The sequence below is a fragment of the Lucilia cuprina genome, chromosome 2, assembly GCF_022045245.1.
Source record: "Lucilia cuprina isolate Lc7/37 chromosome 2, ASM2204524v1, whole genome shotgun sequence".
Lineage (NCBI taxonomy): Eukaryota > Metazoa > Arthropoda > Insecta > Diptera > Calliphoridae > Lucilia > Lucilia cuprina.
Window position 1 is genome coordinate 12,222,955 of NC_060950.1, and position 15,846 is coordinate 12,238,800.

The 15,846-nt window shown below is 24.8% G+C and overlaps 1 long non-coding RNA gene across 1 annotated transcript; it reads left to right on the plus strand.

The window, feature by feature from the left end:
* Positions 1-5,806: 5,806 nt before the first annotated feature.
* Positions 5,807-15,254, plus strand: LOC124418490. The gene is made up of 2 exons (XR_006940032.1): positions 5,807-6,001; positions 14,955-15,254. It is a non-coding gene; the product is annotated as an uncharacterized LOC124418490 (long non-coding RNA).
* Positions 15,255-15,846: the final 592 nt, after the last annotated feature.

The window sequence follows — 15,846 nt, forward strand, 5'->3', positions numbered from 1 at the left end:
TATGTATGTTTGTAATGGCATAAAAAGAAAAGAATAGATAGTTTATAGCAATTATTTTATTATCATACATCAAAAGTAAGCCGCTTAGTATGTCGCCTTAAAGCCGACAAAAGAATCAAAATCAGAAGAAATCATTCTGATTGTTTTTTTTTTTGGCTTGGACAGGGACTGATTTTTTGTTCAAATAGCTTTTTTTTGAATTTAGCCCACAATTCAGTTTGTTGTTACCATTTGAATATAAAAAAACTGTTCAACTATTTCATAAAATATCGTTTGAGTTTTTGTTTTTTTTCTTTGCTCTTGAGTTTTTGTTCTAAATGTAAAGATATTTTGAAAAGTTTTGAATTGATTTTTAATCATAATTATAATAATGATGATAAAGATGATGATGATGTTGTTGCGATGACATGGATTGTATATTCATGTTATTGCCAATGGCTAGTTACGCCCAGGAATGTGGATTATGTGACTTAAACAAGATTAAGAACTTTCAACTGAATTTTAAACGTTAAAATACAAACATTTGTTCAATTCACTATCGGTGTTGTATGGTTGTATCGTAGTATAGTTGTAATATTTATATCCTACACCACTATAGTGGGGAGGTTATTATGTGTTTGTTCTGATGTTTTCAACACTTTCTGAGTCGATTTAGCTATGTCCAGCTGTCCGTTCGTCCGTCCGTTTGTCTGTGTTAGGGTTTTATAGTTGAAACTATAGGACAACTTTTCGACTTTTTGCATTTGGTTAAAAGTCGTCTTTTTGCATTTTATGAAAAATCGATTTTGTTGTGATTTTGACTTCTTTTTACTATTTTTTTCTTTTTCAACTATTTTCGAGTTTTTTTCCAACTATTTCAGAGTTTTGACTTTTTTCTCAACTTTTTTGTTGTGGGGTCAATATTTGGAGAGCTGGATCGAAGGATAAAAAGGTCTTTTTTTGAGGAAAGTACTTAATTCAACCCTAGTCTGTGTCGACTTCTTATTTTTTAAAAAATATTTTATTTTTTTTATAAATATTCCATTTTTTATAAATATTCCGACGTTTCGACTTTTTTTGACTTTCCGACTTTTTTCGAATTTTTCCAACTTTTTTCGACTCTTTCCGACTTTATCACTTTTATTTACAAACTTGACTCTTCGACTTATTTATAGACGATAGTCGAGTTATCGACTTTTAGTATTTTATAAATAGAAGTTTATCGAATTTTCGACCTTTTCTGACTTTCCGGTTTTTTGTCTTTTTCGACTTTTTTCGACTATTTTCAAGTTTTTTTTTACTATTTTCGAGTTTTTCCGACTATTTAGAGTTTTGACTTTTTTTCTCAAAATTTTTTGTCCTAGAGTCAATATTTGCGAGCTGGATCAAAGGAGTTTTAAGGTTTTTATGATTTTTTTCATATTTCTTCCAAAGGAAAAAAAATTTGGACGGAAAGTACTGAGTTTAACCCCATTCTGTGTCGACTTTTTATTATTTTTATAAATATTCAATTTTTTATAAATATTCCGACGTTTCGACTTTCTTCGACTCTTTCCGACATTTGTTGAATTTACCACTTTACCACTTTTTTACTTTTTTCGACTTTCTGACTTTTTTCGAATTTTTGCAACTTTTTTTCGACTGTTTCCGACTTTTTTTGACTTTTTTACAAACTCGACTTTTCGACTTTTTTCATAGACGATAGTCGATTTATTGACTTTTTCCGACGTTCTTCGAATTTTTGACTTTTTTTATTTTTTCCGACTTTATGACTTTATCGACTTTTTTGGAAACAAAATAGTCGATTTCGACTTTTCGAATATTTTGGACAAAAAGTCGATTGTTCGATTATTCAAAAGTCGATTTATAGAACCCTAGTCTGTGTGACTATATAAACTCTGTGCGTACGCACTATTTGATATGTTTTTGTTTAAAAAAATTTTTTTGGAAACATTTTTATGGCATACAACGCTACAACGATACTACATCGTTTGTGAATTGGGCAATTGTTTATTGATTCTTAATTTATAACATTATTTTACTTTGAATTTTCTTTTGGAATAAAACAATTTAAATGAATAATATTAGAAGATCCTAGAAACATTCTAGACTTGTTTGACGAATTGTTTTTAAATTGACATTTCGTTTTGCTTCTTATTAATAACAGATCTATTATTTTACATTTTTTGTTTAATATTTTATGTATTTTTTTAATTATTTTGTTTTTTTTTTATTTTTTAACTCATCTACACCTGTATCAATAGTGTCAAGTTTTATGAATAGAATTTTTTTTTTTAAATTTTCTTCTAAAAAGTGAAACAACAAAACAAAAGAATTTATTGTGCAAATATTTCTGCCAAATTTATTGACACTCTTAATAAAGCATGAAAAGAATTTAAAAATTTTATTATTATTATTATTATTTTTCAAAAGAAAAGAAAGAAGGAAATGCTACACTCAAAAAAAAGTTAAGTAATCTTTACTTAAATTATAACAGAGCGGTTTTAGAGGCAAAAAGTAATACATATACAGGATTGGTATCAAATTGACACCGAATTTTTCAACAACATTCGTTGTCAATGATATATGTACATACTTACGACAACACTATGTAAAGTTGACAACGCAACGTTGTGAACATTGTCATTAAAATAAGAAATTTCAAGAAAATTTTGATATATCAGGAGAATTTATTAGCCGAACAATTTCTCTCTAAAGTGTGTTCTCTGTAGAACACCAGCAGAAGTGAGGAGTTATAGATGTTGCTGGGCGTTGTCTTTTACATTTGGTAGGATGGTACCAACGCTTAGTTTCACAACCCCCCAAGATTAAAGCAAACTAATAGGTACTGCTTTAGTAAAATTCACTAAGAAGAAAGAAAATTTTGTGAAATTTTCATTGTAGCAGTTTACCTTGACTTTTAAGCTATTCAAAATTTCCTAAACATAATTCAAAGTAAACTTATACTGCAGTACGACCATCATTGTCCAATATAGGAAGGGTTTCATCTATTCTGTTGATCGTCTACAAGATCATTTCAAATATTTCAGCAATTTCTTACTTTACGACAAATCTTTGATCATTATAGGAAGAGCATAATGTTCCCTCTAAGTTATACCTACTCTGTTGATCGCCTACAAGATCATTATAAATATTGCAGAAATGTTTTATTCTACGAGAAATTTAAAATGTATTCTCGAGACAGAATCCAAAAAGACACAAATATTTCTTAAGCGGAAGATCAATTAGCTGCAGCGTTAGCGCATAAAGATGTCTGTAAATTGAGGTATTGAAGAAGAAGGATCGCATCGATCTTTTGTATATGTGATTCTACGTAGAAAGTATTCATGAAAAGCAATTCAGGAAGACATATATATTATTCAAGCGAATGATCAATCAAGCTACAGCGTCAGGGCAAAAAGATACTTGTAATTAGAGGCATCGAAGGAGATGGGACGCACTGATTACATGTAAATGTGATCATGCCTATAAGATCATTGAAAATATCTCGTATTGACTTCTGTAATATATTGCAAGGATGATAAAGGTACAAATCCACACAAACTGACACAGAATAAAGTAGTCTAAGATGATTTAAAAGGAAGTAAATTCCAATGGTTTATTGGTTTGATAAAACTTTAATCACAACAATGATCAATATCGAATGAATCATGAGCTCCAGAGAAGCCAAATGTGATGAAATTTTATTGAAAATTGCAACCTGTAGAGTGCGCACAAGGTTTTAATGGTTACACAGATGGACAGCCATACCATAAGTACCTTAATAAGTACGGACATTCAGAAAGTGATTCTAAGCCAGTTTTTGTACTTTAAAGTGAATGTAGAATGAATCATGAGATGAAGCGTTGCTTGTTAAGATGCATGGAATTTGAGGAATTGACAGATTAGGATCGCATTGAAGGATGAAACAATATCACAAGATCGCTTAGTATTCGAATATTTTCATATCATAACACAACTCGCCTACAATATGAGTGGGTAATTGAATAGATAATGCCTTGATCACAGCGATGATCGATACCTGATGATTCATGAGCTGCAGCGTTGCTTGTTGAAATACTTGTAATTTTAAGGATTAAAGGAGAAATATCGTATATATAAATTTAAAATCTTAAGACATTTTGTCTGCAAGATCATCTGAAATACTTTATAAGGAATGCTGGAATTAATCTTTGTAATTAATGAAAACTTTTTATAGCTCCTTGAGTATAATAAGCTTCGATCAGAGCGTTGATCAGTGTCGGCTAATGATCGGAATGTTTTCACCTAAAATACTATCAGAAATATTCTTGTTTAAAGCAGTCTTAAGTTTAATTAAAGGGACAAATTGAATGTTTTATTGCTTTGATGCCTCGAGTATATGGAGCTTTGATCACAGAGTTGATCGATACCGAATGATCCATGAGCTGCAGCGTTGTGTGTTGAGATACATGTAGTTTTAAGTTTGAAAGGAGCAAAATCGCATTGATAAGATATTTATAAACTCAAGATCGCTTAATCTTAAGACATTTTCTTTGCAAGATTGTCTATAAATATCTTATATGGAATTTTGAAATTAATCCTTGTTGCTTCGATCACTGCGTTGGCAGTGATCAGTTACTTGAATGGCTGAATTTTTGATCTCATTGATGATCTATAAAGTATGATCCGTAAAAGAGAGAGACAGAGAGATATAAAAAAGAAGAATCACATTAATCACATCAGGATTGATCAGATTAACATGACTGTCATTGCAGAGAGAGACATATCACAGAATTGCTCTAAGTTTGAAATTCGAAGTAACTCAATCGGTCGCAGCACCCACATTCTTTCTTGCTGCTTAAAATTTCAACTTGTTTGAACTCCTGCAGAGGTTTTTCAGCCTTTCTTTGGACACAACAACAACACAAGAACATTTGTGTAGTTGGCAAAGATGATAAACTGACCTTGCAAGAAATTATGGTGATTTGGAGAAATAAAATTGTTTTTAAAATTCTTTGCCAATTAGATTTTTGTTCATTACTTCTTGGTATTTCGTTGTTGTTGTTGTTGTTGCGCCCAAATCATACACACACCAACAAACTTATAGACATTTCAAGTTGGCAATACTTAAAACAAATATTTTTATACAAAATGATCTTGAAAGAGAATAAAATGATAGAGCTACGTAACGAGAGATAGAGAGAGAGTAAGGGAATGGTTGGAGAGAGAGAGAGTGTGTGTTATAGAGAAGAACGAACAGGGAAAATACAGCGAGAAATCAGTGAACATAAAGACCTCAATATAGTTTTAAACACACAATTGCACACACACACACAAACGCAATACACTCACCATAATTGTTTTAATAGCAGGTACGAACATGACGACGATCACAACGACAGTGAACGGAACGTAACGACAGCAACTTGTAAAGAAAAATTCAACATTTTTACTCATACCACAATAAAAAAACGAACCCGCGAGTATCTTTAAGATACACACAGAGATACAGATTGCAAAGTGTACAAAATAAAATAACGAAAGAAAGAATGAAAAAAAACAACACCAAAAACATTGTTGGAATGAATCTCTGATGGAATTTTTGTGTGTGCGAGGAAAAAACAAATGTTGCTGGTACCTAGCAGTTTAGTTCAGTTTAGTTTACGGTGCTGAGCGAAGCGGTTGAAAAATATTAAAAAGTTTTATTTTGAAAAGATTTTTTTAAGATTTTTAAATTTTTTTTTTTTAATAAAAGAGAAAATTACAAAAAAAAATACTTTTCTAAAAGTTTTGTTTTAAGTAATAAATTGAAAAGATTTAGAAAAAAATTGAAAAGAAAAACTTAAAATTGTTTAAATTAGTTTTTTTTATATAAAAATAAATAATTACAACAACTCGTACTAAAAGTTTATATAAAAATTAAAAAAAAATGTATTGAATTTATAAAAAAAGAGAGAAAAAAATTATTTTCCATGAAATACCACAACGAGAGTGATTTTGACTAAAATGCGTTGATTATTAAGCTGTTAAAATATAAAAGGTGATTAAAAGAAATCTTTTTAATTATTTAGTTTTTATAAAAAAAATATTTTTTTAAAAAAATTTTTATTTTGTAAATTTTACAAAAAAACCCATACAATTAAACAAATTTAATTAATGTTCAATAAATACACTAGTGTTTTATTCTCTCTTCAAAAAAAAAATCCACAAGAGAGCTATTAGAGAGAGTTAACAAAGAGCGTGAGAGTAAAATTTTCAAACAAGATCTTTTATTTTTTTTATACACACAGTATGATGTTTAAAGTAGAAAAAAAAAATAATAATAATTCAACGACAACAACAAAATATATGGCATTCTTTTCCCCAACAACAATAACAAAACCAACAACTTTGGCGACGTTAAATATACAAAATAACAACAACAACAACTACAAGAAACTAAACACGAAAAAAATAAAACAAAATGAAACGAAACGAAACACATCAGGTTATTGCCGTAAAACGTATAAAAAAAATTAAATGATAAAGAAAAAAACAACAACAACCCCAATTCTCCCTTTTTTTACTTTAAGACTTTGTGTGTTTGTTTTTGCTATTTTACTCTTTTGATCTATAAAAAAAAAATAAATATTTTTCTCAGTGCATTAAAAAAAAAACAAATTGTTTTCTATAAAAAAACCGCTAAAAATAAAATAATAATAAAAAAAAATATAAAACAATTGTTAAAATATATTTAAAAAATAATAATAAAATAATTAAAAAAAAAATAAAAAAATAATAAATAAATAAATGAATGAATAAATAAATAAATAAATAAATAAATAAATAAATAAATAAATAAATAAATAAAAATAAATTTTATTTTCTTTAAATCATTATAAATAAATAAAAATTATTTTAAATTAATAAATTTCTTAATTATTTTGAGAATTAATTTAAAAAGTAAATAAAAAACATTTTAAATGAAAAAATTTTAAATATTTAATGAAATAAAGTTAAAAACTAATTAAAAAACATTTAAAAATAAATAATTAATTAATTATTTAATTAAATAAAATTAAAAAAAAAAGATAAAAATAAACTAAACAAATAAAAAATTAATGAAAAAAACATTTTAAATTAAATTTTTTTTAATTATTTAATGGAACTAAGTTAAAAAAAATAAATCAAAAACATTAAAAAATTAATTTATTAATTATTAAATTAAAAAAAAATAAATAAAAAATATATAAAAAAAAAAAATAAAAATTAATAAAAAAAACATTTTAAATGAAAACATTTTTAAACATTTAATGAATTTTTGTTAAAAAATAAATAGAAAACATTAAAACATAAATTTAATAATTAAAAATAAATAAAAACGCATTTTTAATTAAAAAAATCTTAAATATTTAAAAAATTTAAGTTAAAAAATAAATAAAAACAGAAATAATTTATTAATTATTAAAATAAAACAAATAAAAAATAAAAAAGAACAATTTAAATGAAAAAAAATCTTAAATTATTAAGAATTTAAGTTAAAAAATAAATAAAAACGTTTAAAAATAAATAATTTATTAATTATTAAATTATAAAAAATATAAAGATAAATTAAAAATTTTCAAAAAATAAAAAAAATAATAAATTGAGAACAATTTTAAGTATTTTATTAATTTAAGTTAAATAATAATTGAAAAGCTTTTAAAAATAAATAATTGATTAATTTTTTAATTAAATAAAATAAAAAAACAATTAAAAAATTAAAAAATCTTAAATATTTAAAGAATTCAAGTTAAAAATAAACAAAAAACATTCAAAAATATATAATTTATTAATTATTAAAATGAAACAAATAAAAAAAATTAATAAAAAACTATTTAAATAAAAAAAAAATAAATTAAATAAAATAAAATATTTAATGAATTTAAGTTAAAAAATAAATAAAAAACGTTTAAAAATAAATAATTTATTAGTTATAAAAATTAAACAAATAAAAAAATAATAAAAAAAACAAAAAAAATCTTCAATATTTAATAAATTTAAGTTAAAAAAACAAAAAAAAAAAACATTTAAAAATAAATAATTTATTAATTTTTAAATTAAATAAAATTAAAAAATAAATTTAAATATTTTTCATATAAAAATTTCATAATTTAGAAAATTAATGTTAAACAAAAAACTATTTTTAATTAAGAAATTTCTTAATTATTTAAACAATTTAAATTAAAAATAAGTAATTTTTTATTTATTTTATAAAATAAATATAAATACATATTAAATAATTACATAATTATTTAATTAAAACAAATTGAAAAATAAGGAGTGAGATCGAAAAATTCTTAAAACACGTTTTTCATTACATTTTTCAACCAAAGTATTATTTGATTTTTTTTTTTTTTTTTTTTTTTGATCAAGTTACCTTTGAAAAACATGTCAGTTATTATGTGTAATGTCAATTATATTAATTTTTTTGTTAATCTGATTAAAATGAGTGACCAGAAAAAAGTGCGTACTGAAATTATTAAATATTTTCAACTAAACCCAACTTGGTCTTACAAAAAGTTGGCCAAGCATACAAAGGTCTGCCGTCAAACTGTTTCCAATGTTATTAAACAGTACCGGGAGAACTTGTCAGTTGATAGAAAACCTGGTTCAGGTAGAAGGAATGGTCCACATGATGTTTCTAAAGCCAAAAAAATAGAACGCATTTTCAAAAGAGCTCCCAACACATCCGGTAGGAAAGCAGCTCGGTTAGCTCAGTGCTCGGACTATTTGGTACGATAAGTTAAAGCTAATGCAAGTTTAAAAACATACAAGGCTCAAAAAGTTCCTGACAGGAACGCTGCAAAAAATTTAGAGGCCAAAAACAGAGCACGGAAATTGAAGTCAAGTTTTATAAAAAAAAATATTCTTGCTGCATAATGGATGACGAAACGTATGTTCTGGCAGATTTTCGCAACTTCCAGGTCAAAAGTTTTATGTTGCTGATGCTCGAGGGAATGTTGAAGAAAAGTTTAGGACCCAAAAGCAGACAAAATTTCCCAGAAAGTTCTTGGTATGGCAAGCAATATGCAGTTGCGGCAAAAGAAGCTAATCATTTTTTACAACGGGCTCTATAAATACCGAAATTTACATCAAGGAATGTTTACAAAAAAGGCTGCTTCCATTCATAAGACTTCATAATGTGTCCACTTATTTTTGGCCTGACTTGGCATCCTGTCACTATGGTAAACAAGCCCTTGAGTGGTACAAGAACAATAATGTGGTATTTGTACCAAGAGAGGCAAATCCTCCAAACTGCCCGGAGCTAAGGCCAGTGGAGAGATATTGGGCTCTTGTTAAAAGAGAATTGAAGAGTACAAAAAAGGTGTCCAAAAGCACTATAAAAACGTTAATGGAAGGGTTTCCGAAAAGGGTTCAAAATTTCATCACTAGTGATTAAAACTATAAAAATATTTTTTTTTTTTGTAAATTGTAATAATAATTAGAATCAAATAAAAAAACAATAAAGCTGTAAGTTTAGTGGTTTCTTTTTTATAAACATATATGTATGTTAAGAATTTTTCGATCTCACTCCTTATAAATTAAAAACATTCAAAATTTTAAAATTTGCTCAAATAATCAATTAAATATGAAAACAATTATAAAAAAAACATTAAAAAATAAATAATTTATAAAAAAATTTAATAAAATAAATAAAAAATAAATAACAATTAAACAATTAATTATTTAAAACATTAAAAATTAAAAAATAAATAAAAAACTTATAATAAAAAATATTTCTTAATTATTTAATTAAATTTGAAGTTGAAAATTAAATAAAAAACATTTTAAATTAAATAATGTTTTAATTCTTAATAAAAAATTAAAAATATTTTAAAATAAACCAATAATAAATTATTTTAAACATTAAAATTTAAAAATATATAAAAAAAAACATTTTAATAATACAAATTTATAAAAAGAGAAAAATTTATAAAATTGTTATAAAAAAAATATAAAATATTCTTTTTAAATAACAATAAATTTATTTTAAATTTAAAAGAATTATAAAATAAAAATAATTACGAAGATTAATTTTAAATTTATTAATTATTTAATACATTTTTAAAAAATAATATAAAATTGACAAAATAATTTTAAATGAATTTATTTTTTTAAAAAACAAAAATTATAAAAATAAAAATTAACTAAAAATTTGAGAAAATTAAAAAAGAAATATTTTTTATTAAATAAATAAAACTAAATAAGAAACTTATTTTTTTATTAATTAATTTATTAAATTATTCAAAATATTTAAAACAAAAATAAAAATCTTTTAAAAATTTGGAAAAGTTAAAAAAATAAATAAAAATTATTAAGAAAAAATTAAAAATAAATTAATAACTAAATATATAAAAATTAATTAAATTAATAAAAATTTAAAAAATATTAACGCAATTTTAAAAACTATTTAAAAATCAATTAAATAATATTTCAAAAAATTTTTTTAAAAATTTTGAAAATTAAAATTTTCATAAAATTAAAATTTTCTTAAAATTAAAAAATTTCTTGAAATTAAAAACATAATATTTTGTTTAATAAAAAAAATAAAAACTTTCTTTAAAATTAAAAAAAAAATAACCTCAGAGATGAGCGACCATATAATACCCTACACCTGTGTAATGTGATTTAGTTTTCATAATAAAGCATTTAAGTTGCACCTTACCCCAGATATACTTAAGCCATATATTGTTTAATAAAACTGTGGATATTTAAGTAAAATTTTGATGGGAGCTTTTTATAGGGTCAAATAAAGCCCTATAATTATAAAGTTCATCAGGGTCATCAAGGCTAGTATGGAACTTGGTTTTGCAGTTTTTTTTTTGTCGCGATACGAGTATATTAAACATAATTAGGAATTTAAAAGCCCTATTTGGCGGGTTCAGTTGTTAGGGGGACTACGTGAAATGATGGACCGATGTTAACTATTTTCAATAGGTTTCGTCTATATTACCATAAATTTCATTGAATTTTTCCAAAAATTTCATTATATGCCACAAATTTCAGTGAATTATATTCAAAATTACGACCTGTAGTGTGATTAGAATGTTTACAAGCCCTATTCGAGAGTATAGTTGTTGTATGGGAGCCAGATGAAATAATGGACCGATCTTAATCATTTCCAATAGGCTTCGTCCCTGGGGCAATAGAATATCATTTACCAAATTTTATTGAATTATCTTTAAAATTTGCGATTATTTATAAGAAAGGTGACACGCTCACTTTATCTATGAATGGCCATTCTGTTCCCCAATGCTATTCCGTCAATTTATATTCTTAGTTATAATAATTTCAAAATTGTTTTTATATGGAAGAAGACACGCCCAATATATATCTATAGGTAGACTTTTTGTTAACATATTATGTTCGTAAAAATGTGAAAGTCCTCCATTAAAAATTTGAACACTCTAGCTAATGCAGTTTCTAAAATATGCAACTTTTATTATTGATTTAAAATGGGGGCGTGGCATCTCGCTCATTTGGATTTTTTAAGAGAAAAGAGGACCTGTTTTATAGGTTTTCAGTTATTTCTGGGCTGTACATTTCTAATTTTATGTTTTTAAGTTCAATACTCTGAAAAACTCAAAAAGTACTTTTTTGAAGATGGGAAAAAGTACCAAAATTAGACCTTTTTAATATAATCTAAGTTATATTAACATTGGACTCCACCTATTTCTGGGATCAATATTATAAAGAAATGTTAAAAGTAACAGTTAATAAAAGAAAAAGTACCAAAAAATAGTACTTTGTATATAAAAAATATCTAAAATTTTATAAAAATTGGCCAACTATGGAACCATATGTTCACCACAGTACACACTCTGCTAGAAGAATACAAATCCCTTAGGAAGGGCTGAAGTAGGGGGCTGCTAAATTCAAAAAACCATATTAGTGTAATTATTACAAAAGTCATCCACCCATAGCGAAGGGTATTAGAGTTATATATACACACACACCCACATTTAATATCACATTTTAGAAAGGTCATTACAACTACAACAAACATTTCTCTATTTCTCTTTCTCTTTAATAAAAAAGTAAACATTTTAAATTGATAAAATTAGAAGTTTTTAAATATGAAATATTTTTTGTTTTTATTTATTTGAATTTAACTACAAGCACCCACTCCTCCCCGCAAAACTACCCCTCTTACTTAAGGTTTACTTTCTGATACTCTCTTGTTTGACAAAGTTATATGATCTTTCTCTGATCTTGAAGGTAGTTGATGATACACTGAAAAAAATAAGATGCATTTTTGAAATGAAATATTTTAAATTGTGAATTGGTTTGATTAAGAAAAACGTGAAATAGGGTTAAAGAGTGAATGTTAATTTTTTGGTGAAATGAAAATTTTTGAATGAAAAGTGAAAAAAATCTATTTTTTTGGGTGAATTTAAGATTAAGACTAAAATCTTAAATTCACCAAAAAAAAAATAACATTTTGAAGAGAAAGTAAAGAGTTTTCTTTGAAGTTTTTAGTTGAAACGGAGATTTTTAAGTGAAATTAAGATTTTTTAGGGAAATAAAGAATTTGGCGGAAAAAAATTGTCAAAAAAATTAGGATTTTTAGGTGAAATGCAGATTTTTTTAAAAAAGTTGTTTATTGGGTTAAATTGAAGGTTTTTAAACGAAAAGTGGTTTTTTGGGTGAAATAAAGGTTTTTAAGTGTTAAGTTAAGTTTTTTGGAGTGACAAGTGAAATAAAAAACTTTTGAGTTAAAAAAAACTTTAAGTGAAAGTTTTTTTAATTCACTTTTAAGCGAATTTAAGCTTTTTTTAGGTAAAATGATAATTTTGGTTGAAATACTTTTCACTTTTGGCTAAAATAAAAAGTTTTAAGTGAAATAAAGATTTTCGAGTGAAAAACATGATTTTTATGTGAAATAGTTTTTAATTCACTTTTGTGTGAAATAAGGGATTTAAGGTGAAATTTTTATTTTTATGTGAAATTAAGATTTTTCGGACAAAAAGTTTATTATATGTAGACTTTTAGGGGAATTAAAGATTTTTGGTGAAATTTGAATTTTTAAGTGAATATTTCACTTTTGAGTGAAATAAAGATTTTTAGGTAAATTAAAAATTTTTGGCCGAAAAAAGTGGATTTTTTGTATGATAAGTAGACTTTTAAGTGAATTGAAGTTTTTTTTTTGGTGAAATTAAAGTTTTTAAGTGAAATACATTTCACTTTTTGGTGAAATTATGATTTATGGTAGAAAGTGACTTTTTTTAGTGAAATCAAGTTTTTCAGATAAAATAATATTTTTTAAATGAAAAGTAAATTTTTGTGTGAAATTAAGTTTTTCCATTTTACTTTTGGGTGAAATTAGGATTTTTGGGTGAAAATTAAATATTTTGGCGAAATAAAGATTTAAAGGTGACAAAAACCAATTTTGTATGAAATATTTTATTTTACTTTTGGATGAAATTTATTTTTTTCTTGGTGGAATGCATTTCACTTTTAAGTGAAATTAGGAGTTTTGAGTGAATGGTAGTTTTTTTTTTTGTAAAAGTAAGAATTTTGCGTCACAAAACAATTATTTTGTGTTAAATTTTTTTTATTTCACTTTTGGGTGAAATTTTGATTTTTAAGTGAAATACATTTCACTTTTATGTGAAATTAGGATTTTTGTATAAAAAATAAATTTTTGTTTAAAATTAAGAATTTTGCGCGAAAAACCATTATTTTGTGTGATTTTTTTTTTATTTCACTTTTGTGTGAAATTGCGATTTTTGGGGTGAATAGCAAATGTTGGGTGTGAATTACATATTTTGGTGAAATTAAGATTTTTGGGTGACAATGAGATAAAAAACAAACATTTTGTGAAAAAAAAAATTTATTACTCTTTTGGGTGAAATTGCGATTTTCGGGTGAAATACAAATATTGTTCGTGATATGATAATTTTTGGTGAAATTAAGATCTATAGGTGACAAATGGATAAAAAACAAACATTTCGTGAGAAAATTTTTTATTTCACTTTTAGGTGAAATTGCGATTTTTAGGTGAAATGCAGATATTGTTCGTGAAATCATAATATTTTGGTGAAATTAAGATTTTTAGGTGTCAATGAGATTAAAAACAAACATTTTGTGTGAATTTTTTTTTGATTTCACTTTTGGGTGAAATTTCGATTTTTGGGTGAAAACCAAATGTTAGGTGTGAAAAGTACATATTTTGGTGAAATTATGATTTTAGGCGACAAAAAATCGTTTGTATGAAATTCTTGTTATTTCACTTTTGAGTGAAATGTATTTTTTTTTAAATTAAATTTTTGGCTGAAAAGTAGACCTTTGAGTGAAATGAAAAGTTTTGGTGAAATTCTTTTCACTTTTAGGTGAAACTATAATATTTGGATTATTTATCAGAAAAATCTGGCTAAACGGTTTTTAAAAGCACTGATATAAAGAATCTCTATTATATTTTACAGTTTTAGTTTTTTTAATATTTATGTTTGTTGGGTTATTATTGAAAACATGAAGCAGTAGAAGCAAAATTCAAGCAACAAATGTTGAAATAAAACAAAAACGTCAAATCAGCAGAAAACATTTTTTTAAAAAATTTTGACAACAAAATCAACAAGTTGTGCTGGCTACAACAACAAAAATCAAATAAATACCGCGTGCTTTTTCTACAACAAAAAGAGAAAATAAACTTGAAAAAAAAAAACAGTTTATAGCGCAATTAAATTTTCAAAAGAATTAAATAAAATTGAATGTAAATGACAGATAAACTAAATTAAGAAATTAAATGCGGCATTAAGAAATTATAAATTAATTGAGAGAACAAAATCAAGATTAACAACCCTTAAAGCGTTAAATTTTAAGAATTAAAAACTTAAGAAAGATTTTGAAATTTTGTATTTGAAAATTACTCAAAAACATTATTATGTAAACAATTCTAAATAATTTTATTTAAATATTTTGCAATCAAATCAAAATTTTACTAAACATTTGTTTTTCTCTTTTCTTTACAGTGCGCGTTTTTCTTTACCCCTAAACAAGTGGCAAACCATAAAAATTTTAACGAAATTTTGCAAATAATTAAACGAAAATAGTTTTGTAAATACATTTGTTTCACAAAATTTCATAAATATTTGTGTTTTAGTTTAGAAACTTTTCATTTAAATTTCGTTATTTGTGTGTGATTTTATTTCTTTTTTTTTTGTTTTTGTATTTGCTGTTATATTTTATTGCTCTGTGGATTATGTTTATTTTGTCATCAATATGTTTGTATAAATTTATGCAAACGAGTGCTAATTTTAGCACTGCGTAAGGTGAGTTTTTTTTTTATTATTTTTAGTTATTTTATTTGATTGTAATCAGCTTAATTATTTAATTAGTTTATTAGATGTTTAGTATTTAAGGTAACTTTATGATTATAAAGCATTTTTAAGTAGCTCTTATCACATATTTGTAGACGAGTAAATAAAAGGGAGAAAATAAATGTGGAATTTTTAATGGGATTAGTGTGTTACCTAAAACTACACCTAGAACTGAACTAAACTATAATTGAACTAGAACAGAACTAGGACAGAACTAGAACAGAACTAGAACAAAACTAGAACAGAACTAGAACAGAACTAGAACAGAACTAGAACAGAACTAGAACAGAACTAGAACAGAACTAGAACAGAACTAGAACAGATCTAGAACAGAACTAGAATAGAACTAGAACAGAACTAGAACAGAACGAAAACAGACTACAACTGAACTAGAACTGGAAATTATCTAGAAAAAGTCGATTCTTAAGTAAAAAAAATATCTGTGGAAAATATCGATTTTTTAAGACAAAATAATATTTTAGATAAAATGTTATTTTTTTCAGCAATACATTCTGCTTTATTCCCATAATTAATATATTTCAAC